The sequence below is a fragment of the Canis lupus genome, chromosome 12, assembly GCF_048164855.1.
Source record: "Canis lupus baileyi chromosome 12, mCanLup2.hap1, whole genome shotgun sequence".
Classification (NCBI taxonomy): domain Eukaryota; kingdom Metazoa; phylum Chordata; class Mammalia; order Carnivora; family Canidae; genus Canis; species Canis lupus.
In genome coordinates, this window is record NC_132849.1 from 28,852,761 (window position 1) to 28,878,255 (window position 25,495).

At 46.7% G+C, this 25,495-nt stretch overlaps 1 long non-coding RNA gene across 3 annotated transcripts in view; it reads left to right on the top strand.

The window, feature by feature from the left end:
• The first annotated feature begins 5,394 nt into the window (after positions 1–5,394).
• The window catches only part of LOC140601407 (uncharacterized), a 31,791-nt gene continuing 11,690 nt past the window's right edge, over positions 5,395–25,495 (top strand). For all 3 annotated transcript variants that reach the window (XR_012004417.1, XR_012004416.1, XR_012004415.1), the window contains exons 1-2: positions 5,395–5,530; positions 21,883–22,035. This is a non-coding gene — a long non-coding RNA (uncharacterized lncRNA). The remainder of the gene's footprint in view (positions 5,531–21,882; positions 22,036–25,495) is intronic.

Sequence of the window (25,495 nt, forward strand, 5' to 3'; positions counted from 1 at the left end):
TAATGGAAAACCCAAAAGGCAGAACTTTATAAGAAACCTTGCTTTTTCTGCCTGCAAGAAGTCTGAGTTGTTGGAAGTTCAGGGCTGAGTTGGAGGTTTAGGGAGGCCAAGGCTTAGGCTTTAATGCCTTCTTTGGCCTTCTCCTCAGGGTCATCTAGAAGGTGACTGATACAGGTGGGATGGGCCTGAGTTGCAGGGAACAGTGGGCTATGAGGCTGGCACTCCCTCTGGATGGTTGTGGGGATAGCCATCAGGAAGCCTCCTCTCCACCTGGTCAATCTGAGAAGGGATAATGTGCACTCATGCCAAAAGGCCAGACTGGGTTCCCAGGTGGGAAAGAGCAGCCCCAAGGCCTGCAGAAGCTTTGGTGGCACTCACACTTCTTGTACTCCTATGAGCTGTTCAGTAGCCCTGCTCAACAAGGCCACTGTTGTCCTTTCCAACAAGTCACCACATGGTACTCTGCTAAACACTTAGAAGTACCTGAGCTCTTGGCTGATGGTGGCTCACTTTAATTGCAGACCACACAATGTTGAGGTGGAGGGAGAAGCAGTGGTTCCCTAGGGAGGCCCAGCATCATGACCCTCAGGGGTTGTCATGGGACAAGATGGTGGGACAGCTCCTATAAACTGGTCTTTGCTTACTGCTTTTATGTTTTGTCTTCAAAACTTTGCCTCTCCTTCTTCCCTTCCACTCTTCCTTGACTGTTCAGTTAAAGGCAGGCTGAGTTACCTACCATGAATTGCTGCACCTCTGCCCTTCCCTTTACCTGGATGACTAAAAAGAGGCCACCACAACTCAGCGAGGCCCATGTCCTGGAGGCAGGCTTTGGCCCCAGGCCCAGGAGTCAACAGGCAAGAGATACACCTTGGTTTTTCTTTAACATAATTTAATTTCTTAGGCTTCCATTCTGCACAGGCAGAGAAGCTTATTCTTGGTCAGTTGGCATCCTTTGCCTTTCCTGAGGATGCGATCAGTGCAAGGGGCCAGGCTGGCTGCCAGCATCTCTCCACTTGAGTGTTTCAGATGCTTTCTTGCCAGCTCTTGGTCATCGGGTCCTGCTGGTCACTGCTGTTGTCTCTTGTTCTTGCTTGATCCTGACTCTGCTTCAAGCCTGCTCTCTCTGGGCCTGAGAAGCTCTTAGGAGCCCACCCATCCTAGGAGGAAGTCAGGTGAACTTGGGTCTGGCTTGCTACTTCTGAGCCATTAAATAGGTATTTTTTCTGCTCACCTCTCCTGAGGAATTTAGGGGTTTTGCCCCATTGTGGGTTTCAGCTTGGGATCTGAGATTATCCTCCTGCTTATTGATCACTGAAAAGGCAAAGTGAGGATGGGACACACTTGGGGCACAGGGCCTTCCCAGGACCCACCCCCTCCCCATTCTGCTCAGGAGAGCACTGTGCAGCTGAAACTGGAGACTTACTTTGTAAGGTCACACATTCCTCCAGAGCTCTGGTCTTATCCCAGGGCCTGAGCTTGCAGTCAAAGCTCTGCTAAGTGATGTCTGGCTGAAGCAGGGAACATGGAATGATCCTGTTACATGACACAGGAGAAGATCTTGGGAGCAGAAGAAGCCCGTCAACACCTCAAGAAATCCCACCAAATCTATGTAAGAGGAAGAGAGAAAGAAGGTTGAAGAGAGGTTCCCCCCCCCTTTTAAGATTTATGTATTTATTTGAAAGAGAGAGAATGAGCAGGGGTGAGGGGCAGCGGAGGGACAAGCAGATTCCCCACTGAGCAGGGAGCCTGATATGGGGCTCAATTCCAGGACCCTGAGCTTATGATATGAGCCGAATACAGATACTTAACCCACCGAGCTACCCAGGCACCTCAGGTTTTTCCCTTTTAATATACCATACAGATTAAATTTTAGACTGTCTGTGTGTTTGTTTTTAAAATTTTGGTCCTTTAGATGTCAGAGAATTTCAGAATACATGAGTAAAAATGCACTTACTTTTCAGTGCTCTTGGGGTCTCTTTGAAATGATCGGAAGTTAAGAAACTTAGTTATGTTATTTTACTGAAAATTTTTTTAACTTGTAAAGTGATCTGCTAGGCTATCAAACTTTTTAGGTGCACCCAAAATAACACCCTATTTCTGAAACCACCGTATTTTACACTTTCACTTCCCACATACACCAGCTTGGTGACAAGAAACCATATGAACAATGTGCGGAATTGAGGTTCTCGGAAACACACCCAGGACCTCTTGTTCACAGTGTCTCTGCTCAGCCACTCCTTCTGCCCAGCGTGTCCCCATCCTGTCCCCCTGGCACTCTCCTGCCTCTTCTTCAGGGACCAATGCCAGTACAATCTCCCCAGCTTCACCTGGCAGCCCTCCCCCCACTGCCAGCCGGAAGAGTGGTTCTCTACCTGTGTTCATCCTCCGTTAGAGCATCTCTCTCACTGTATTAGAGAGACTGGGTCACCTGGGTGCGTCCTTCCTCTGTACTTTTGCAATCTATGGTTTATACACCTCTTAGATGTACTGCCTAAAATTTTAGACCCTCAAAATCTGAAAGTCACCCCTGACACTACCCAATTACCTGTTGAAAAAGGTGCTTTGTTATCCCAGGGTGCACAGTAGATCCTTTAGGTCCTGGGCATCTGAATGTGTATTTTGATGGGGTCACAGCTATGAGAACAGAGGAGCATACGGCCATTAGTTTCCCTGTGGGTGAGCTGCTTCATTCCCAGGGCCAGCTCTTAGTGATTTCTCAATCTCTGGGGCTAACGTGGGACCAGACACATAGTGTTATGGGTTGAATTGTGTCCCCCCACCCCCAAATCTTTACATTGATATCCTAAGTCCTACTACATCAGAATGTGACTTATTTAGAAATAAGATGGAGGGCACTTCAGTGGCTCAGCAGTTGAGCATCTGCCTTTGGCTCAGGGCGTGATCCCAGGGTCCTGGGATCAAGTCCCACATTGGGCTCCCTGCAAGAAGCCTGCTTCTCCTTCTGCCTATGTCTCTGCCTTTCTCTCTCTGTGTTTCTCAGGAATAAATAAATAAAATCTTTAAAAAAATAAATAAGATGGTTGCAGATATAATTACAGTGAGATCATACTGGTAGGGTATGGGTCTCTAATAGGTAGGTGGGTCTCTAATCCAGGGTGACTGGTCCTTCTGAAGAAGGGAAATCTGGGTACATACATGTGTATCAAGAGAACATCATGTAAAGATGAAGGCAGAGACTGGGGAGATGTTTCTGCATACCAGGGAACACCAAAGATGGCAAGCAGATCACCAGTAGTTGGGGTAGAGGCATGGAAAATAGATTCTCCCAAATGGCTTTCAGAAGAAACCAACCCTGTCGACACCTTGATCTTGGACTATTGGTCCTGGAACTGTGCAACAATAAATTTCTGTTGTTTAAGCTCCCCACCCCCCCCATCTGCAGTACTTCTTAAAACATTCCTATAAAGGAATACACCTCATATGTATCCTGAGTAAATACTAAACAAGTGAATGAATGAATGAAACCTTCCAGTAGCAAAGGTGCACCGAAGAGCATCTCATGCTGACTCATGGGATAACCCACACTTGTCTGACAACATTGGGAGAGCCATACCTCTTGGCACCCCTTGGCAGCTGGTTGAATTATATGATGTCCATATGAAATATCAGGTATCCCCCAGGCTTAATGACAATTAGTGGGGTGACCTCAAGGAAATGGGGTAGCCACATGAAAATCTGTGCTTCTAAGAGGGTCTTGGAGTTTTCTAAACTGAAGGAAAGAACAAATGAGAAACCTTGCAGTCTTTGACATGTATTAATATGAAGTTGTTTTTGAATCTTTTATTATTTTAGGAAAATACTTGCTTTTTTCATGGCAGATTAATTAAAGGGCATACACATGGGGGGCTGAGTTACCTTAGGAGATCTCCCTCCCCCTCAGGAGTCTGCTTTGTTCTGAGCCTCCAAGCTGTTGTATTTGCACTTTGGCAGGAGGGGGTGGGGTGGGGCATTGGCATGGTTGAAGACCAAGGTAGATCCTCACACCCCAGGCCCAGCTCACCAGTGCTATTCAGCTGTTGTTCACACACCCTTCTCCCTTGTGCCCAGGTGTGAGGAGCCCTCATCATCCATCTTTATCTGTGCCTCTCATCCAGTTCACTGATGCTATCCATGTAAATGTTTTGTGTTTGGGTTAAACCCAAAAGATATTGACGATGCCCTAACCCCTCATACCTCAGAATGTGATTTTTTTTTAATTTTTTTTTTATGATAGTCACAGAGAAGAGAGAGAGAGAGAGAGAGAGGCAGAGACACAGGCAGAGGGAGAAGCAGGCTCCATGCACTGGGAGCCCGACGTGGGATTTGATCCCGGGTCTCCAGGATCGCGCCCTGGGCCAAAGGCAGGCGCCAAACCGCTGCGCCACCCAGGGATCCCCTCAGAATGTGATCTCGTGTGGAAATAAGGACTTTGCAGACACTTAAGATGATGTTATCAGGGTGAATTCTAATCCGGTTTGACTGTGTCCTTATAAAAAGGGAGAATGTGGACACACACTCTCACACACATACACACAGGGAGAATGCCATGTGAACACAAGGGGATCGGGAGATGCATCTATAGCCAAGGAATGTGGCAGATTGCCAGCAAACCCCCATGAGTGAGGAGAGGGACTTGCAGCCCTCAGAAGGAGCCAACCCTACTGACTGACACCTCGATCCCGGGCTTCCGGCCTCCAGAGCTGAGAGATAATACATTTCCATTGCCGAAGCCAGCCGTCTGCGGTACTTGGTTACAGCAGCCCTAGCACAGTGATTCAGGGGGTGATCTCAAAGTTTCCTATCCCGAACGGTGGCTCATTTAGAAGAGGGGTGCCAGATGGCCCTTTCCCATATATGAGCATCTCACATTTAAAGGAGCAGTTCTGGGCTATCTGAGGTTACTTGCAAGTGCCCATCTCAGTCATAAACTTCCTGAAGTTGCATCATGAAGAATTTGTTTTCCCTAGCAGTCTTTTGTTTCATGGCTTTCTTCCCTTCTCTTTTTGTTCCCTCATTCTTCCTGGCACATTTCTACTTGGAAGAGCTTTGGTCTGGGCTCTTGGTGCTCAGTTATTAGGAGCCTCTGTTGCACCAGGTAGGAAGCCATGGAGTGTGTTCACGGGCTTGCGGTCCCCTCACAGATCAAAGTGGAGACATCCTGACTCTTCAGCTTGCTCTGTGAGGTGTGTCTCTGCCTCAAGGCCCTGCTGATAGATGATGGAGGAGCACAGGGTCGAAGAAGGCTGTTGCCCTCTGAATGGGTATGCCTCTGCAAAATCCTTATGTGGAAGCCCAACCTGCCATGTGGTGATGCTTGGAAATGGGGCCACTGGGAAGTAATTAGGTTTAGATGAGGTCATGGGGGTGGGGCCTCTTATAAGAAGAGGAAGAGACTAGAGCCCTCTCTCTGCCATGTGAGGACACAGTGAGAAAGCGGCTGTCTGCAAGCCAGGAAGAGAGCTCTCACCAGACTGAACCTGCTGGCACCTTGATCATGGACTTCCAGCCTCCAGAACCGTGAGAAATAAATGTCTGTTATTTAAGCCACTGGTCTGTAGTGTTTTGTTATAACAGGCCAAGCAGACTAAGACAGAGGCTTTACTTTTCTGCTCCCAAAGGACTGGCCCTCCTGGGGTGGAGCAGAGAGCTGTGAATACTGGGTTTTGAATCTGGCCACTAATGATTGGCTGCCGAATCAGTTCAGGGACAAACGGCTGTGCCTGAAAGAGACAGTGTTTTCCAGCCTCTATTCAGTGGGTTTAGAAACCCAAATACGTATGAATGCTCTTAAGCCCACAGAATTAGGCTAGCTTAGTTTCTCCAATTGGACAATGAGGACTTCCTCATTCTATGTGCCAAAGGGTCCTGGGACCTCAAAAATGTGTCATTGTTGTTGAAGTCCTGCAGATAAGTAGCCAACCACCTCTTATGCAACCATAAGGGAATTATGTGTTAAGGGAAGGGGGGATGCAAAAGGTGTCCATTAGAGGCAGGAGGGAGGGAGCGGTCACTTAGACATGTGCCACCTCTTCCATAAATGTTGCCAGACATTTCCTCCTTGGCAGCTGATCATCAGACCTTCAGTGGAAATGAACGCTATAGCGACCCTAAAAAAAACCATTAACATGTATAAACTTTCCACAGTATTTTATGAAGTAGATGAGTTTGCATCATTTTCCCCCCTAACTTATGGCCTGAATATTTTATTTTTTGGTTAAGTTTAGTTCTGTTCAAAATTGGTCTCTTCAGTATCTGCCCTATGTAAGCATTGGGCTAGATTCTAGGGAGGATAGTTGTGCCTGGAACATGGTACCTGCCCTCAGGTGTACAGTCTCGTGAGGGGAGATGCCATACACAGAACATGTAGTATGAGGCCGAGTGTCCAACACGAGTTACAGAGGATGGGGCGGGGAGAGGCTGGGTGCCTAGAGTGGTGCGGCACTGCCTTGGAGCACACCTCAGGTGTGGTCTACAGGAGCAAGGGCCATCTCATCCAGTGAGGGCTGGGGGTCCCTCCCCATCTTGACAGGTGGGGAGATTTTAAGGACTGGGAGGCATTCTGGTTGTGAGGCTATCATATGCAAAGTCTGGAGGCAGCTGTGTGTGTGGGTTCACTGTGTGATAGAAGCAGAAATGTCATGATAGGGTGTAAGACTAGAGAGATCCATAGACAGAGATGGTTTCTGCCTTTGTAGACCGGCAGGATGAAACTGTCTTCTGGGTCCTGGCTGGGAGAAGCCTGCAAGGTATTTGAACTTAGAGATGACATATCCCAAAACCAAGGTTAAGGGAGGTCATTTGGGTGGCAGAGTATGCTGAGCCAAGAGATGGGAGAGAGAAAGGAAAAAACTCACAAAGCACATCCCAGGACTCAGGGGCTGGCTGGACACGTAGGTCTGAAGAAGGGGAGGGCAAAAGGTGACCCCACTGAGCCTCTGCATCCTTGACCCCATTTGACGTGGATCACATTAGAACATACTGAATTTGTCACCCATCGGTCCTTGTCCTTTTTCCATAAATGTTGGTATTTAAAAACTCATTTCTTGCTTTTCTAATGAATAGGGGCTGAAGTCTATGCACAGAGATGACTGTTTTGTTTATACTTGCTTAATGATAAACAGCACTAAGGACATTTTTAAGGGCACCAAAACTTCCTTTTCCAATTTATCAGTAGTAACTTTTACTTTGGCAAATGGAGGGGCAATTGAATACTATTGTCTTAAGCCTCCCTGATGGAGCAGAGATACCCAGTGGGGAGCGTGGGAATCTACTTGGCAGAGGGAGCGTCTCCTTTTATTCCCATATGGAAAGAGACATAAATTTGGGGAGTGCTTGCTCTTTTCCTAGGTTTCTGTGGCCCACGTTAACAATCTTCTCAAGTGAATTTCAAATTCTCTTTCCAATGGGCTGCAAAAGTACTTAAACCATTTATTTGTTCTGGTCCTGAAATCAGAGTTACTTAGTAAACTCCCAAAGTGCCTGAACCATGAGAAGTCAAAGGTAAAATGACATGTTTAAAAGTTGCCATAAATGTTGGCAACTGGATGTGATGATAAATCTGAGCCATTTCACATGGTCAGTTGGGTCAGTAATAAAAGACATGAACTTAAAATATATTTCATCTTGCCTTTCATGGCTATAAAGATCAATAAATTTTGTAAAATTTAAAGATAAAGTGTGAGACATTTTGAATTTTATGTGAATGACTTGCATGGTGACAGTAACCATGTCGTGGCCCTTGGAGCAGGAGGTAATTTACAGTTGATGGTTTCTTGGCAATATATATATGTATTTTGGAGGTAATATTTAAAAATTACCCAGCACATGGTTTCTGATAAAATGCATAACTCAGGTACTTGGAGTTGTTTTATAGGAAAAAGATGAAGGCACACTGTGTAGTTAGGATCCGGGCACGTTGCTCCTCCCTGGGGAATTATGAGTATGGAAACCTGGCTCCCGCCAGGGGATGATAAAGCATGCCTGTGGAAAATGAGTCTTGACTTGAGCTCAGTGCCAGAGTGCTCTGAAATTCAGGGCTCTCCCAGGACTGTCTGCATGTTCCTGTCTCAGCTGTGACCACTTGAGGCTGCTGGGGCAGGTGGAGCAGGCGAGGAAAGATTCCCTGCCTGAAAGGGAATGCTGGGGCATGTGCTGTCACTATGTCCGGGTGCACTGTGCCCTCAACCTCTACCCAGGCTTTAAGCCTTGCTTTCTGACACATGGTTTGAGAGCATGAGGGAGATGATGGAGATGTGCCTTCACAGCGAAATTCTGCTCAATGTGAAGGCCTATCTGTTCTCTTTGCACAGAAATCATGTGTGTGTGTGTGTGTGTGTGTGTGTGTGTTTTGGAGGGCTACTGTGCTCTCATGCTAGGTTCCATAGTACTCTGCCCCTACAGCCTCTTTCCACGTGTAGGGGCTGGGTGAGGCTGGAAACTGTAAGCTATCCAATTAGCTATTCAGTTTTAACTGGTAATTAATTGTAATGATTAAGATGGGTCTAGGAAACTTTGAGAATTGACAAAAGGTGACTGACCTAGTTAGATGGGGTGAGGGTGATGGTCAAGGAGAGCTTTTTTGAGATAATGGCACTTGACATCTGAAGGGTGCTCTGGGAGGCATAGGAGGGGAGAGAGTCTCAGGCAGAGCCAGCAGTGCCTGTGATGACCCTGGGGGAGGACGGGATTTGGTATGTAGGAGAAACTGAGGTGGGGGAGGGCACAGTGTGGGAAGTTAGAGGAGTGTATCCAAGGCTACTGAGAAAGGCCAGGGCCAGGCCCAAGGGCACTGGGTATTCAACAAAGGATTTCAGCAGAGCAGTGATGTGAACAAATCTGTATTTTAAGAATGTTGCTCTGGCTTCTGCATGGGGAAGAGATTGGGGTAGGAGGATTGAGTGATAGAAATAGTGAGACCAGTTGGGGCTATAGCAGTAGATGACACAGAAGATCAGGTTGCCTGGACTCAGAAGGTAGCCATGGACACAGAGAGGAGTGGACAAGCTCAAGGTGTCTTTGGTGATAGAATGGACAGTTATGGTTAGCTCTCAATCAGCCATTGTTTGTATTCATTGCTTCCTTGCATCTTCCTTGGCCACTGACAACCACTACTAATTTGTTCAGCTTCTAATTGTAACAAGGGAGGTAATCACACATCCCCAAAGGTGTGTGCCCTTTCACTCCTTCCACATACATGCACGATCTTCCATAGCATATACATGTGAGCCCCGAAATTGCCAATGAAGGTTTATTCCCTCTAGGATTCCAGTATTAGGATAGATGAAGTTTTGCTGAAGTGACAAATTTTCCCATAATCCCAATAGCTTAACAGAACAAGGGTTGGTCAATTGTGAATGCTGTCTGTCCAAGGAGAAGGATGCTCTGCTCCACACAGTCCCTCAGGGATCAAGGCTGGTAAGAACACCTTGTTCTTTAGGCAGAAGAATCTAGAACATGAGGCCTCTTTAGCCTCTGCATGGATGAGAGAGACTGGAGACACGTGAGCTTCTTCTGTATGTGTCACTGGACCTCATGGTTCTGCCAGAACTAACCACCATGACCCTGCCTTACTACAAGGAAGCTAGGAAATAAATACAAGGGAGCCCGCTGAAATACCAGATAACTAAATGAAACGGTGTTTCTGTTTCTGCCATAAGCCTGGATTCAAGGCAGAGGAGACCCAATTAGTGAAAATTCAGAGAGCTGGTGAAAAGGATTCATAGCTTTACACAGTGCAGGGAAGGTGGTTCTATTACAGAGGGGCTCGTTTCCCAGAGCCTGGGGAAAAATGCTTAGATGATGATGACGACGACGACGATGATGATGACGATGATGATTTTCCTCCTTCCTCTGTCACCTCACAACATTTAGGAATAGCTTAATCTCCTTAAGACAGTATGTAATTTCCTCTCATGCGAAAGCCACATCTGATGGGGTCACCACAGGCCCTGTGGCCCAAGGTCTCGCCCGGGTCCCCATCTACCCTTTCCCAAGCAGAGCACAGCACAGCCGTCTGCTTTGCCCTCCACCTTGGTGAGAGTCAGCCTCCAGATGGCCCCCGGGTGATTCCTGACTCCATCTTCCCTCCTCCATGATGACCTGCATAACCATATTGTGGAAAAGACCACGCGACGCCTGAGGCTATGTCATACAAGACGTTACCCCTTTTGCCGTGCTCTCTGGATGGTGTGGATGGTTCGCTCTGGGGGAAGCTCACCACAACCTTCAGAAGACACTCCAGCAGCCCCTTCTGGAGAGGGCCACCCTTGAAGGACTGCTGCCTCCTGCCGACAGCCAGCATTCACTTGCCAGTGGTGTGCACGAATCATGTTGGAAGTGGATCCTCTCATGCCATTCAGGCTTTCAGGGGACCGCAGCCCCTGCTGACATCTGCCTGCAATCTCAGGAGATGCCCTGAGCCAGAAACATCCAGCTAAGTCCCTCCCTGATCCATCGAAATTTCACGAGATACTCCCTGTTTGTTGTTGAACCTCTTAAGTTTTGGGTTAAATTACTATGCAACAATGGATAACTAATACACCCCAAATTCAACAGACTCCTCCTTATGCCCTCGTGCTATTTCACCATGGGACATTCTCAGATTCTCCTGTAGACTTGACTGCTCTGGCCTTTGTGTTCCCACAGCATGTGGCTTTTCACTTGACTTCTTTATTTCTAAATTGCATTAAAGTTGCTTCTTTCCTTGTCAGTCTCTTTAATTTGAGGATGTACCGCTTGAGGACAACAGTCTGGTCTGGCTCACGCTTGTAACCATATATTTGGCAAAATAGTTTGATGATAGTAGCAAACACTTATTCTTAGTTCATACTGTATGGTCCTAGGAGCTTTATGAATATTGACACATTTAATCATCCCGTCATGTCTGCTGGAGGTACCATTATTAGCCTCACTTTTAAATCCAAGGAAAGCAAGGCACAGAGAACTTGAGTAAGACACCCAAGTTTGCACAGCAAGTAAGTAGCAGGATCAGAATTATGAAGCCCAGCAGTCAAATTTCAGCAACCCTGCTCTTGTCTCTCTCTGCTATCCAACTCGGATTGTGTGTCTTGGGAAGGGAATGAAAAACTATCAGGCGGGCCAAGTACTCAAAGGACTAGGAAAAAAAATTATTAGAAGAAGGGAAGTAGTATGAATAGTATGTCAGGGAATGACAGCAAAGGACAAATGGGCAATGTTACAATCTCAGAGAAATAGACTTCTTTTGAAGAATAGTTTTCCAATTCGTAGATGAGAAGCTTGACTGCAGTTGGAATTCAATCTATAGGAGATGCAGACACGGGGTGGATCATGTGGTTCGTGAAGTTAGGGAAGTCTGAAATAAAATAGAAATAGCCGTCAAGGAAATCTTCAGTATTTCTGTTTGTTTCCATGTCTGTCTGGCTGTGAACACCTTTGGTTGGTTGGGTTATCCTAGCTCACTGGTTCGTTTAGGGCCCCTTCAAACTCCTTGTATCTGGGTAAGTGTGTGGAGTGCCGAGGACGCGGGACTGTGTGTGACGCTTGCTGAGCATTGCTGCAGGCTGCTGCTTCCCGGAGGTGTGCCCGGAGCAGGAGGCAGGAGCGGTAGCGCCAAGTACACAACGAGTGGGAGTCCAGGACTGCTGAGGCGGCAGAGGAATTCCCCAGGAGGACAGAGGAGACACATCAGAAAAGCAACCAAGGGCACAGTAAGATCCAGGACAGCCAACTGTTTGCAGAGCACGCGTTCTTCCTGGGTTGGGTCCAGGCTATTAAAGTAGAGGATGTGTTTGAAATGCTTAAGAGGAATCCTGATTGTCATCACCGCCTGTTAAGTGTGCTCTTGGGGAGATCATCTTTAGCGCAGGACTGTGTGCGGGGAGGAGTCTGATCACCTGCAGACTTCACCAGCTCCCGTGGTGCCTGGTCCACGGCAACGTCCGCAGGTGTACCTACTGCACACCTGTCACCTCTGCTTGAACTGCTCACGCTAAGGTCTCACATTCTAAGCCGTCGATAAGAATAAGGGTTGACTTTGTCTTACTGGCAGCAGTGAGTAGAGGGAAGAAAGGGGCCCTTTTCTGGGCTGACAGGGGAGCCACATGTCAAAAAGCTGCCGTGAACTCGGGCTGCGTGCTTTTGCAGTGGTGCCGGTGGCCATCCCAAGCTTCGTTAAGCATCCTGCACTCCTCGTCTGTCCATGACACTCTTCAGCGCTGTGTCATTAGCTGCATCATGCTCAGATCACTTTGAGTTTACCAGAGGGCGTTTTACATTATGAGGGTACAGGATACACAGATAGCAAATTAGAGGTGCACAGGGCGTATTATGGATCTCGCTGAGTGGCTGCCCTTAGGACGGCTTGTCCGGCCCTGGGCTGTGAGGCGGTGTGTGTTGGCTTTGGAGCAGCTTGGGAGGAAGAGCTGCCCAAAGGCCTTCCCTGTGCCTTTTCTGGAGGATGCCGTTCATGACTCATCCACTATGGGAGGAGTGCTAAGGGAGGACCGGGTGGAGGGGTTCCTCCATGTGTCAGCACTGGTGAGACCTGTGTCTTCCAAATAGCACTATCTTTGTGTCCAGTGGACAGTCTGAATCATGATGCTGCCTGGACTCCTTTCTTTACCATGGCTTCTGGGGCACCCAGAACCTGAGTGTGGTCTGCTTGCAAATGTCCACAGTGTACATGGGGTCATGTACGTGACTGTCTTGCTTTTCTTATCACTTCTTCCCTTTTACTGTTCATTCCATTTTCTGTCTTTTGATAGCTGACTTAGACTTAAATTCATTTTGGGACAAGGTGGGGTATTAACTAAGAAATAGATAAATACTTGTGATTTAGACAGTGGTGAATATGGAGTCCCTCCTGAGAATTGTGATTCCATCGTTAGGGATGCTTGTCTAGTTACAGGGGAATAATTCCATTCCTTCCCTCTTTGGCTAGACATATATAGCCTTTTGGTGAATTGTTTGATTCGGTGGCCACTTATTAGATGTCGGGCTCCTGAGGTATGTCTGGGGCAGGTGATGCTGACTGCAGAGCTACATTCCAGTGGCAGGAAATAGACAAAGACTCTATAAATGGGCAGTGACAGTGATTATAAATGGGGCCTTCCTTTCTTGAAGGAAGTAAACAATTGGCAGAGAATGAGAATGGGGTGTCTTAGTCATATTGTGCTGCCGTAATACCACAAACCAGGTGGCTTCAACAATAGACGCTTATTTCTCAGAGCTCTGGAGGCTGGAAGTTCAAGGGCAAGGTGTGGGCAAGGTAGGTTTCATTCTGAGGACTCTTTTCATGGCTTTAGGGGGACTATCATCTGGCCATGAACTCACATGGCCTGTAGCTTGTTCATGCGGGGTTGTGGTGGGGCCCGAGTGCACTCACATCTCTTCTTATAAGGACAATAATCCTATTGTATCAAGATTCTACCCTTCTGACCTCATTTTAATCTTCAAAACCTCCCTAGGGGCCCTGTCTCCAAATACAGTTACCTTTGGTTAGAGCTTCAACATATTGATTTTGGGGACACATATATTCAGTTCATTAGAGGGAGGGAATGGATCTACTTTACTATAGAGTGATGAGGGAAGCCCCTTGTGAAGAGGGCAACACATAAGTTGAAAGCTACAGGATGAGCATGAATGTGCTGTGGGAGATGTAGCTGGGGAAGAATGGAAGGGCACAGATGGAGAGAACAGCCAGAGCAAAGGCCCCGAGGCACCCCCTGAAGCCTAGTGTGGCTGGGGCTGCTGGGCAGGTAGAGCAGCCCAAGTAGAGTGGAGAGATGGGCAGGGCCTTGTCAAGCAGCCAGAGTAAGGAGTTCAGGTTTAACGCTGCATTCGGTGAGACATCACAGGAGAATTTTAAGCAGGACAATGTCACCATCTGGCTCAGACTTGAGAAGCTGTGTGGGAGGGGGATGGATTGATGGATTGGAGGGCTTGGGAGCGGAGGTGGGGAGCTAAGTGAAGAGATTGTTGCATCAGTTTGGGTAAGAGGGAAAGTGGCTGGGACCCAGGTGGCAGCCATGGTCTAGGGAAGCCAGTGGAGTCTGTTGATAGAGAAAATGTGGGAGGCAGGTGAGGGGTGCACTCCTAGGTGCTCACCAGAGAAGTCAGGTGCATGGTGATGCTCTCGACTGAGATGGGGGAGAGAAATGGTGTGGGCAAGGTGCATAGTCAGGGCTGGCTATCCCTCCATTCGTGCCTTCATTCCAGGATCGCTACAGCCTGGACACTCTTTCTGGGGAAAGCCTATCTCCTATGGGCCGCTTCCAAATGGAAGTCTCACAGACATCAACCTAACTTGCTCAGAGTGAAACTCTTCCCAGCCCAGTACCTGCCCCTTCATGGTAACACCTGGAACCTGTTTCTGCAGGCCTGCCATTGTCCTAAACATCTCCTACATGTGCCCTTGTCCTAGAAAGGACCCTGTGAGGCAGGGGCACCTCTCAAAGAACAGAGCACAGATGGCTCAAGGAACTTGGATTCACTAGAGAGTACATAGGGGATGAGAAATTTGGAGGGCCTGGTGTCACTGGCTCCCCGGCAGGAGGTACCAGGAGGTGACTACAGAGGAAGACAGTACACACGGGGAGCAGGGGATGGGGTCGGGGGATGAGTGGACAGCAGCAGAAGGAAGGACAGTATTGTGTGTTGAAAGCCCCAGCACTCCAGAGAGGTGAGAGAAGAGCACAGGTATGGACCTGGTCACGTTGGGAAGGACATGTTCTCTTGTCCCTACTACGTGCTGTTTGAGTCCCTAGGGCAGAACAAAGGGCTTGAGTGCAGAGTTTGGAGGTGTGGGCATGGGGCTCATGGCCAGGTGTGCTCCTGGCCCCCGAGTGCTGGATGCTTCAGCTGTGGGCACCCCTTTGGGAGGAAAAGATGAGGTCCTAGAGACCAGAGAATGGAGCTGGGCTGGCTGTGGAACCAGGGGAAGAGTATGCGCCCTCTCAAAAGCCTTTATTCCATTTCCCTGGCTTCTTAATAAACAGGCCTAACATCCCCCAGATTCAGGAGGCAAGGGTGTGGCTGTGAGAAAGTAAGGGATCATACGAAATTTGTAAATGTGGGTCAGTTCTCCAAAAAAGAAACTCTTGGGAGTGTCAATATTTTTTGAGCCAGCACTCGAGGGACCTAATTTCCTTAATATAGTAATAACAAACATTTCCCTTCCATTCATGACTCCATGTAAGTATTTCCTTCATGTTTCAGCCACTGAAGTGACAGTGAAACAAAAAATAAAGGCATTTAGATATCCACTTTAATTTTAAGAACCTACTGACTGGGATCCCTGGGTGGCTCATCGGTTGAGCGCCTGCCTTCAGCCCAGGGTGTGATCCTGGAGACCCAGGATCGAGTCCCACGTCGGGTTCCCTGCATGGAGCCTGCTTCTCCCTCTGCCTGTCTCTGCCTCTCTCTTTATGTGTCTCTCATGAATAAATAAATAAAATCTTAAAAAAAAAAAAAAAAAGAATCGACTGACTTCAGGAGAAAGACAAAATGTCATTGTGGGGTCCCTGCGTTTGTCGTGTACTACTCCGTGCACTAAAAAGACTATTTAAAATTCTTGCAATGGCTTTAAAATTTCTGGTTTTGTCAGCCTAGGTGAAATAATAAATTCTTATCAGTTACTATGATAGAATTTATTTTAACCTCCAATTGTAGGATAGGCTTTGCAGGCAGGACTGCCCTTACATCGTATTTCCAACCCCACCAGCATGACTCTGGGCAGACTTGCTTCTGGCATCCTGTATGCTATATGGGTGTGATTGCGTCTCTCTGAAATATGTCTTGAGGAGTTTAAAAAAAATGGCACATGTAGAAGCACTCAGATGAATAAATATCTCTTCTTATTTTGTTTGTTTGTTTGTTCCCATGTAATCTGGTTACCTAGGTCAAGAGTTTGCCCAGCTCATGAAAAGAGGAAACCCAACCTTTTCAAGAGGGACAGATTCCCTAGCTGTGTTTTGTGTGCTGGATGGCCTCCACATCATTTGGCCATGGTCTGTGTGGGCACTGAAAAGGGGAGATAAATTAATGCAGGGGAGGAATGGAAAAAGGCTAGTGCCTGGCAGGCACCAGGGCAGGGACCAAGTCCTGTGACTCTGGCCCCTCAGGTCAGCTTGAAGACTACACTTCCCACCTCCCTTTGCAGCTGAATTGGACCAGTGAGGAAGTGCTGTGTGGGAATTCTGAGGAGGTCCCTTAAGGGAGATGATTAGGCTGGGCTTTACGATTCCCATTTCCCCCTTTCTGGGATGTGGATAGGATGGCTGGAACCACAGGTGACTCTGAATAAGGTCATGTGCTGTGGAGGGTAGAGCAGAAAGACGTAAGCTGATAGGTGTTCTCTGGATTAATCCAGGTTCCCTGAGCCATCTGTGTCTTCGTTTCTTCACATGCAAGATGAGTGTTAGTATCACACCCATCTCCTGGGGCATCTCTAACATGAGGAAATATGTATAAACTGCTGAGGATAAGGCAGCCTGCAGTGGTAGGTGTTGGGAAGGCTCTGGTTCCCAGCTGGCAAGAGTGTTGGTCTGGGCTGGTTAGTCCCTGGTGACCTCAAGGAGCTACCACATTAGCCCTGGACTGGCCACTTTCTGTCTTCCATGTGGGAGAATAAACCCTCCTCTCATTGAGTTGCTATTATTTTTTTTATCTCTCTTAACTGTAGGCTGAGTTTAATTTCCTTTTTTTTTTCTTTTTTCTTTTTCTTTTTTTTAAATTTATGATAGTCACAGAGAGAGAAAGAGAGAGGGGCAGAGACATAGGCAGAGGGAGAAGCAGGCTCCATGCACCGGGAGCCCGATGTGGGATTTGACCCCAGGTCTCCAGGATCATGCCCTGGGCCAAAGGCAGGCGCCAAACCACTGCGCCACCCAGGGATCCCTGAGTTTAATTTCTAATGAATACACCCGCCAAGCTATTATAACAGAGGTGACAACAGGAGCAAAGCAGGTCAGCTTGCATTTCCCTTCTTCTCCTGGTCTTACCTAGTCTCGGGAAGTGGTGTGTTTCTTCTTGGCTTCTCTGCTACCTGGTGATCCGTGGCCAAAACCAGAATTGCTACTAGCCTATATAGGGTCTTGGCACAAATTAGAAAAAGGTGCCCCTTTCCTAAGACACTTCCCTGTCATCTGCCAGAAAAATGCCTTCACGTAAATTAATGATGCCTGTGACGGGAGAGGCACGTGCCCTTCAGAAGCAGCCTGCACTCGATGCTCTCCTGCACCACTGCCTGTGGCCTCCTGAGCCAGTGATTGCTGCCCACTTTGGGGTTAATGCTCCAGCCAGTCCAAGACCTTGAACTTTTCTGGGCCTTCCACCTGTACCTGGCACAGGCCTTAGAACAGCCAGCCACGAGTCTGGGCGCAGAAAGTAGCCAAGACCATGTGAGATGGGGCAGAGGACAGGCTTCAGCAAGTTCCTGGTGATTAATAACTTTTTACATGAGTGGCTAGTGTCTGTCCCCTCTGTCCCCATCATTTGGCTAGTCAGTTGGCAAAAGCCCTGATTGTTGTTCATATCCTGGCCCACGTGTCAAGCTGCCTGGCAGGCTCAGGCTGTTACATGGCAGGCTCAATGTGCAGGGCTGCCTCCCTCAACCTCCCCAGAGATCTCTGGGGTTTCTGGGCTCCCCACTTGCCCCTGTGTACAAGACGGATGGGGTCAGAGACAGCTCTGTGAGGTCTTGCTTACATAGGTACAATCTCTGCAAAGGAAAGCGAAAACCCAGGGCTTGATTTTGTGCTTTTCAGGCCAGGCTTCCAGGACTGGCTTTAGGATAATCCTTCTTTTCCTCTTTAGCAATTTCCCCACACCCCTGCCTGCCCACCCACAGTAGATTAAAGGAACTGAGAACATCCTAAGCCCCAGATGGAAAGATGCCAGAACTGTGAGAATGTTGCTCTTGACTTTATAAGATGGTCAACATCGATCTGAAGAAATATGATCTGACATGGAAAAAGCTCATGGGATTTCAGAAATTACCAAATTTGCTATGAGAAAGTTACTTGTCCTAAAAAAAAAAAAAAAAAAAGAAGAAGAAAAAAAAAGGATTCCTAGTCTGTCATAGTTTAAGTTTCTTTGTTTGGTTTGTATATTGAGAGGGAAAAAAAATTTTTAAGTAGCTTTAACTTGTTCTGCAAAGAATATGAAAGTTAAATCTTCTTTACACATATGAAATATTATTATAGACTAAGAGAATTAGAACTTATTTACAACCACACCCTAAATGTATGTAATAAAGCAAATGCTGTTTTCTTCAGAGAAGCCCCCTGGGCGATAGAAACTTATTCTAACCAAGCCCTGAAGGCACCTGCCCAGAAATGATCTGGATCTATCCTTTCTAAATTCCCCCCAGAATCCCAGGATGGCCCACAAAAACACCAGCTGGCTGGGAGTAGACATGCATCTTATTCCTGGCCCTTCTTTGGTTTACAGTTTGACTGTAAACAACGCTAGATTGTTTCCAGAAAGCGAATCTACCTTCAGAGGACAATTGGCCACTATTCAGGATACTGATGAGAGAGGCCACAGTGAGGCACTTTCCAAAATATAATTCAAAAAAGTGCTGAATGAGAGACTCCTAACTCTGGGAAATGAACAAGGGGTGGTGGAAAGGGAGGTGGGCGGGGGGTGGGGGTGACTGGGTGACGGGCACTGAGGGGGGCACTTGATGGGATGAGCAGTGGGTGTTATGCTATATGTTGGCAAATTGAACTCCAATAAAAAAACAAAAACAAAAACAAACAAACAAACAAACAAAAAACTGTTCCTACAGAAAAAAAAAACACAAAAAACAGAAAAGTGTTGGGTGATGGAAGCTTCATGTGAACAAGCCTATGGCTTCCCACAGGGAGGACCTTGATGGAGGGTGCTGGCTGAAAATCTAATTCAGATGTGTTTTCAAAAGCAGCTTTGAGGAGTGCATCTGACCTACGTGCAGTCAAGGTCTGGGCTCCCATGCCAACTGGGAAGAACAGAATTGGCTCTCCCTGACCAGACGAATTTGATTGCAAAAGCGGGAGCTCTCATCCCCGGATGTATGTTCTAGATGGAACTCAAGTCATAGCTGAGAAAGAATCCCAAACTTTTGTCAATACTGAAAGCCTTCTTATGAATTAAGGGCTTTAAAATATTTTTATTAGTAAAGGAAAAATTAATCACGTATTAAAAAGATTGTATTTCATTAAAATGTACACGTGTAACAGTTAAATGCAGGCTCAGGAGGAAACTGAGTTTGATTCCATAAAAATGTTGGAGTTGCTGGAGGCACTTCTGGCAGTTTGTGCTGTCCTGTCTCAGCCTGTACTATACAGGTCCGTGGACTTAGGGTTCTATGTTTGTGGAAACAAGCAAAGTCAAGAGATTAGGAGTCAGGCACCTGTGAGGGCCTGTTGGAGACCTAGAGCAGGAGGGGAATGGGTCTTAGCTGTGTCCATCTGTCTGTCAATACACCTGCTTAGTTCCCTGAGCAGTCCCCAGAGGAATGCTTCCCGAGGGAATGAGCAGGTGATGGAAGCATTTGAAGAGAGGCAAAAAAACCCCTTTCCAACCTTTGGTGACAGGCTGGTGTCACAGGGCACAGCCTGTTCAGCGGCAGGAGTTCCGCACTCAGAAGGACACATGCCTGGTTCAGCACTCTGCTCTTCCCATCTTGTAATTTTGCATGATTTGGCTCAAAGGACGCCAAGATCCATGTGCACGGACTCCTAAAAATTATGTAACTCATCCTGATTGTCAGTCACTCCCAAAATAACAACTTGGGTGCCTTAGGTGGTCCTGCTGCATCTGACAGAGGTCATGTGACTTCAGAAACTACTAAATTTATTCAGAGGAAGTCACTGGCCCTCAATAACAAAGGGGCTCTTACCAGATGTCCATTGAGAGATGAATGATATATATACCACATCTTCTTTATATATATACAAAATGGAACATTAGCCATCAAAAAATGAGATCTTATCATTTGCAACGATGTGGTTGGAACTATAGGGTGTTATGCTGAGTGAAATAAGTCAATCAGAGAAAGACAATTATCATATTATATGTGAAATTTAAGAAACGACACAGAGGATCATAGGAGAAGGGAGGGGAAAAATAAAACAAGATGAAATTAGAGAGGGAGGCAAACCATCTTAATAATAGGAAACAAACTGAGGGTTGCTGGGGAGATGGGGTGGGGGATGGCATAACTGGGTGACGGGCATTAAGGAGGGCATGTGATGTCATGAGCACTGGGTGTTATATAAGACTGATAAATCCCTAAATTCTACCTCTGAAACCAATAATATGTTGTATGTTAATTAATTGAACACTCCAGAAGTTCTCCTGCCATCCTTGATGACTCCCCCAGGTCCACATCACCCTGCTAGGAGTCTAGGCGCCATGTGAGCCTGCACCCCTAAATGCAGGTGAGCGGTTCACCCATCCGCAGCCAGTACGATGTCCTGCTGGACAGCCAGCCTGTGCTATCTCAGAGTCAGATGGACAGCTCACCTGGAGCTTTAGCTACTATCTCTAGAAGAGAACCTGGCAATTCCTGAGCATCTCTGACCAAGACTCTCCCTGTTCCTCTCAGTTGGGGATTTCAAAAAGGCAGAAGCTAGATCTTTGAGGAAAGACTAACCTTTAGCTAATTAGGACAAAAAGAGAAAAAGGCTGCTTACTAAGGCAAAAAAAAAAAAAAAAAAGAATGAGAAAGGCAGGAAAATGTATGCTTCTTCCCCTACCCTCATTCTGTAGCTCTGTTGAGGAGGAAATGCTGAGCTACTGAGCCTGAGTTCGGGATGGGAGTCTACTGCTTATTCCAGAAACATCAAGGTCCTGTGAGCATGTCCACACCTATGGTCTTCTTAGGCACAGAAAGAGGCAGACAATCTGACTCCAGAGCCCAGACTCTTAACTCCTGAGTCATGAGAAGGATCTGGAGAAGAGAGAAGAGCAAGTGGAAAAGCCCTGAGGCAGGAAAAAACATGACGTGATCAAGGCACAGAAATAGCTATGGCAGTGATGGCGAAGATGGCAAGTTGTGGACCTGACCTTGGCAGACAAGGGAAGGAGATGGATCCCATTGTGGGACAGCAGGTCCCACTGGAGAGGTACGGCCTCCTCTGTGTGGCTGGGGATGCCACTCTGCTCAGGAACTGCAAAGGCCACTGTCACACTGATGCCCAGAGAAAGAAGAGACCCCCATTATTGACTGATGTTTCCAGGTGTGCTGGTAGGGTTGCAGTGATCCACTCCTTCCTGCTGGGCCTGGCCTGTGAGCAGCTGGGACACTGGCAGGCGGCATGCCCTGGAGTGGGAGCAGCCGGTGTCTCTGAGACGTAGCAGTGCCAGCTGGCTCACAGAATGCTCCAGGCACAACCTGCAAAGCCGCTGGGATTTCTACCCCACCTGCCCGCACATCTGCAGCTTCATAACCTTACCTCTCCACTTCCTGACTCACCAAAAAGCCACACTGGTGCTTCTCAGCTTCTAGGGCAAGAAAATACTGTAATGCGTCTGAGTGCAGTCATGGACGGTCCCTTCAGGCTCTATCAAGAAATAAATCCTGTAATTCCTGTGGATTGCAAAACAACAGTGAACACATCTTACGCACAGACTTTAATCATTTTACCGTTGACATTTGTTTTTACCTAATTTTTTAAGTAAATATATCTGTGTCAAGGACCACAACATCAAAACATAATTCTTTTTCTTTATGGACAAAGAAAGCATTCCAAATTTATGTACTGTGGAAACACTTCAACTATGTGTCAGATGCCATCATGATAAATCACATCACAAAAAGATGACTTACTTATTAAAGCATTTTTGAATAGATAATATATTCACATAGTTTAAAAAGTAAAACTATATATTTTTATATTTTATTTATTTATTTTAAAGAGAGAGAAGTGCAAGGGAGATGAGGAGCAGAGGGAGAGGGACAAGCTGATTCCCTGCTGAGCGCAGAGCCCGACGTGGGACCTGAGATCATGACCTGAGCCGAAATCGAAGTCGGACCCTTAACCAACTGAGCCATCAAGGCACCCCTAAAAAGTAAAACTATATTAAAATGTATGCAGAAAAAAATTTCTCCCCCATCCATCCCATAAGCCCCATAACCACTTCCTGAACCTGGTAGCTAATTTTAATTAGTACTCATTTATCCTTTACAGTTCCTGTATGCAAATACAAACAAGCAAAAATACATTCGTGTTCTTTCCCTTTTGCATGATAAGAAGCATCCTGCCTTGCTTTTTCCACTCACTGTGCTTTAGTGGTCTTTCCATATCATTCTCCTGAAAGCTCCCCAGTCTCTGTCACAGCTGCATAGGAGACCGATGTTAGGATAGGCTGTTTGGTTGCACCAGTCCCCTGTGAAGGATCCTGGCCGACTCTTGTCTTCTGCTATTACAAGTGCTGCCGGATAAGCCCAATATCACCTCATTTCACACACATGCGGGCAGAGCTGTAGGATAGATTCTCAGAAGGGGAAGTGCTGGGCAAAGCTTCAGTCTCTTTCTAATTTTGGCACATGCTGCCAAAGTTCTATCATACTGGGCCTTCCCATCAGTAGTGAATGAGAGTACTTGCTCCCCCCCACCCCCCGCCTTTCCAATGTTGTTAACATTTGGGATCCTGCAGGGGAATGCTGGTAAATGTTTAACACCCTCCTCTAAAAAGCACCCCCCCCACACACACACATGAACACACAAAAATGGAAAAGCCCTGATTTGTAGTGTCTGCTGATTTCTGTGGGGTCACTACTTGCATGCAGGCTGATTTTAAACTACTGGTATAATGTCCCTGACCATGGATTTGAGAAGAGTCAGGCAACAGCACACATCGCATGCTACTTCCACTACACAGAACAAGAGACAGAGGTAGCCCAGGTAATACTGGGGATCCCTGGGTGGCTCAGTGGTTTAGCACCTGCCATTGGCCCAGGGCGTGATCCTGGAGACCCGGGATCGAGTCCCGCATCAGGCTCCCTGCATAGAGCCTGCTTCTCCCTCTGCCTGTGTCTCTGCCTCTCTCTCTCTCTCTCTGTCTCTCATGAATAGCACACATCGCATGCTATTTCCACTACACAGAACAAGAGTCAGAGGTAGCCCAGATAATACTGAAATGTAGCAATAGAATAAGGACATTTTGAGTTTTACTTCCTTTGTTTTTAATTATAATGTATGAATTATAAGGTTATATAATTGAAATCTTAGTAATAGCTGCATTTAATGACTGGCTTGCTAATATTCCTGAACCTTTAATAATTGGTTCCTGTGGGCCCATTAGAGCCAGCTTTGGTTTACTACTGGAATTTTGCCAACCCTAAAGGTAGAAAATGCTATCTTCATAGTTTTAATTTTTATTATGGTGGCTTTATATGTCTAAGAACCATTTGCATTTCCTTTTCTGTGCAATGTCTCCTTGTGTTCCTTGCTCATTTGTTTGTTGGGTTTTGTTCTTTCTCTTATTGATTTCTAGGAGCTCTTTATACATTATAGCAATTATCTCTTGCCTAAGTTATGAATTGCAATGTTCCCCCCTAGTTTGCTGTTCATCTTTTGTGTCTGCCCATGGTATATATATATTTTTTGCCATGAAAAAGTTGTGTTTTTTAAAAAAGATTTATTTATTTATTTGAGAGAGAGAGAGAAAGAGTAAGTGCATGGTTGGGGAGGGTGAGGGAGAGGGAGAGAGAGAATCCCAAGCAGACTTTCCACTGAGAGTAGAGCCTGATGTGGGACTTGATCTCACGACCCTGAGATCATGGCCTGAGCCAAAATCAAGAGCAAGAATTAGAAGCAACAGGATTATATAATTAAAATTTTCTAATCCTGAGTCTCACATATACCAGGTTCTTGTTCTCTAAGCAATCTATACAATTCCTGTATCCTGTTGACATTGTTATATTGGAATTTGCCTTTTTCTTTTGAGCCAGGTCCTTTTTTATAACCCTTCTCACTCTGTGATACCACTAAGATGCATGATATATGAAAGATAGGCCTGGCACACTTCAGCTAGAAGGAAGTGCACATATAGGAATCACAACCTATCTATCAGGTGCTATATTACTAGTTCCGTGGCAGTTAACCCCAGCACTTTTCTCTAGTATTATTTCCAACATGGGGAGTGTCTTCACTAGTATTTGTCTTCCCATGTGGGCATGTCCTGCTCAGTCCACCTCTCTCCATTGGACACAGAGGGCCCAAGGATCCAAGTAGGATGTTGGTGCATGGTTTGGATTCCAGAAATGCTAGTTGAATCACCAGCTGCAGAGGCATGGACTCCACCAGTGGATTTTCATCAGCATCCACACCATCCTTGACAGTCCCCTTTAACATTGAGTGTCAGCATCCACACATTTCCAGGGTTCCTGGAGAAGCCACACGTGTGGTTTGGATGCTGTGATGTTAGAATGCAGGTGCGTCTGAAAGCCACCTGACTGTTTATAAAGAACTTTTATTTTCAGCATCTCATTTTTGGTCCAGACTTTAGAAATGAGGAAACTCGTCCTCAGATACAAGAGATTTGTCCAAAGTGACCCAGTTGCTCCTCTAGCTTTGGGCACTGCATCTGGCACATGCTCTGTCCTCAGTGAAATGAGGAGCATTTGAGATGACATGATTTTCCCAACTCCCATCCCAGTGTCCGTGTCATGGTCCCATGACAGGCATGACTCAAGACGGCTGGTTTTCTTCCTGAGGCACTCTACAGGGGATCATTGGGAAGAGCCCTGATCATTCATGCCAGAGCTCTGCCCACATATCCCAGTCTCCCTGGCTCAGTAGACCTCATCGTCTCAACATTCGCCATCAGAAATGCATATGATAACAATAATACCCAGCAATTTTTGAGGGCATTCTGTATGCCAGTGGATGTCTATGTGTGTAGGCCTCACTCAGCCCCGTTAGTATTATTGCTGTGTCATTTTATAGAGATGGAAATTGAAGCTTCAAGAGGTTATAGAACTAGTGCAAGCCAGACCAAGGAAATGGTCCAGCCAGGCGGAGATACAGATCTATAGGGACCCACCGGGATTTTCGGGCCCCACTTGGAATTTCCAAACACATTCTTGTTTTATAATCTGCAGACACAGAAGTCCTCATTTGACAGAGGCCACATTCCTTTACATTGTAGGAAATGCAATGACAGTGAATCATCATTGGGGGAGAGCTCTGATCCCCCCTTTGTGGCCACCCCTGCTCTGAGGCTGTGCTGCCCACTTGTGATGGAGACAGCCTTGAAATTCTCTGTGTCTACGGGAAGGAAGGAGAGGGATTTTGTTTTTCACTTTTGCTGCCATAACTAATTTTATTTAGGAGAGCATTGTGTCTTTGGAGAGAGAATTGTAAACAGCAAGAGAATAAGAGGACTTCAGAATGAGCTTGTGTGTGCTCCAGACTTCCGCCAGCTCATGACAGCTTCCTGACCCCAGCAGACTGGCAGCCCCTGGGCTCATGGGACAGATGTTGGCTAGGGGCCAGTGTCTGAGCAGAATGGCCTGGGCTGGACA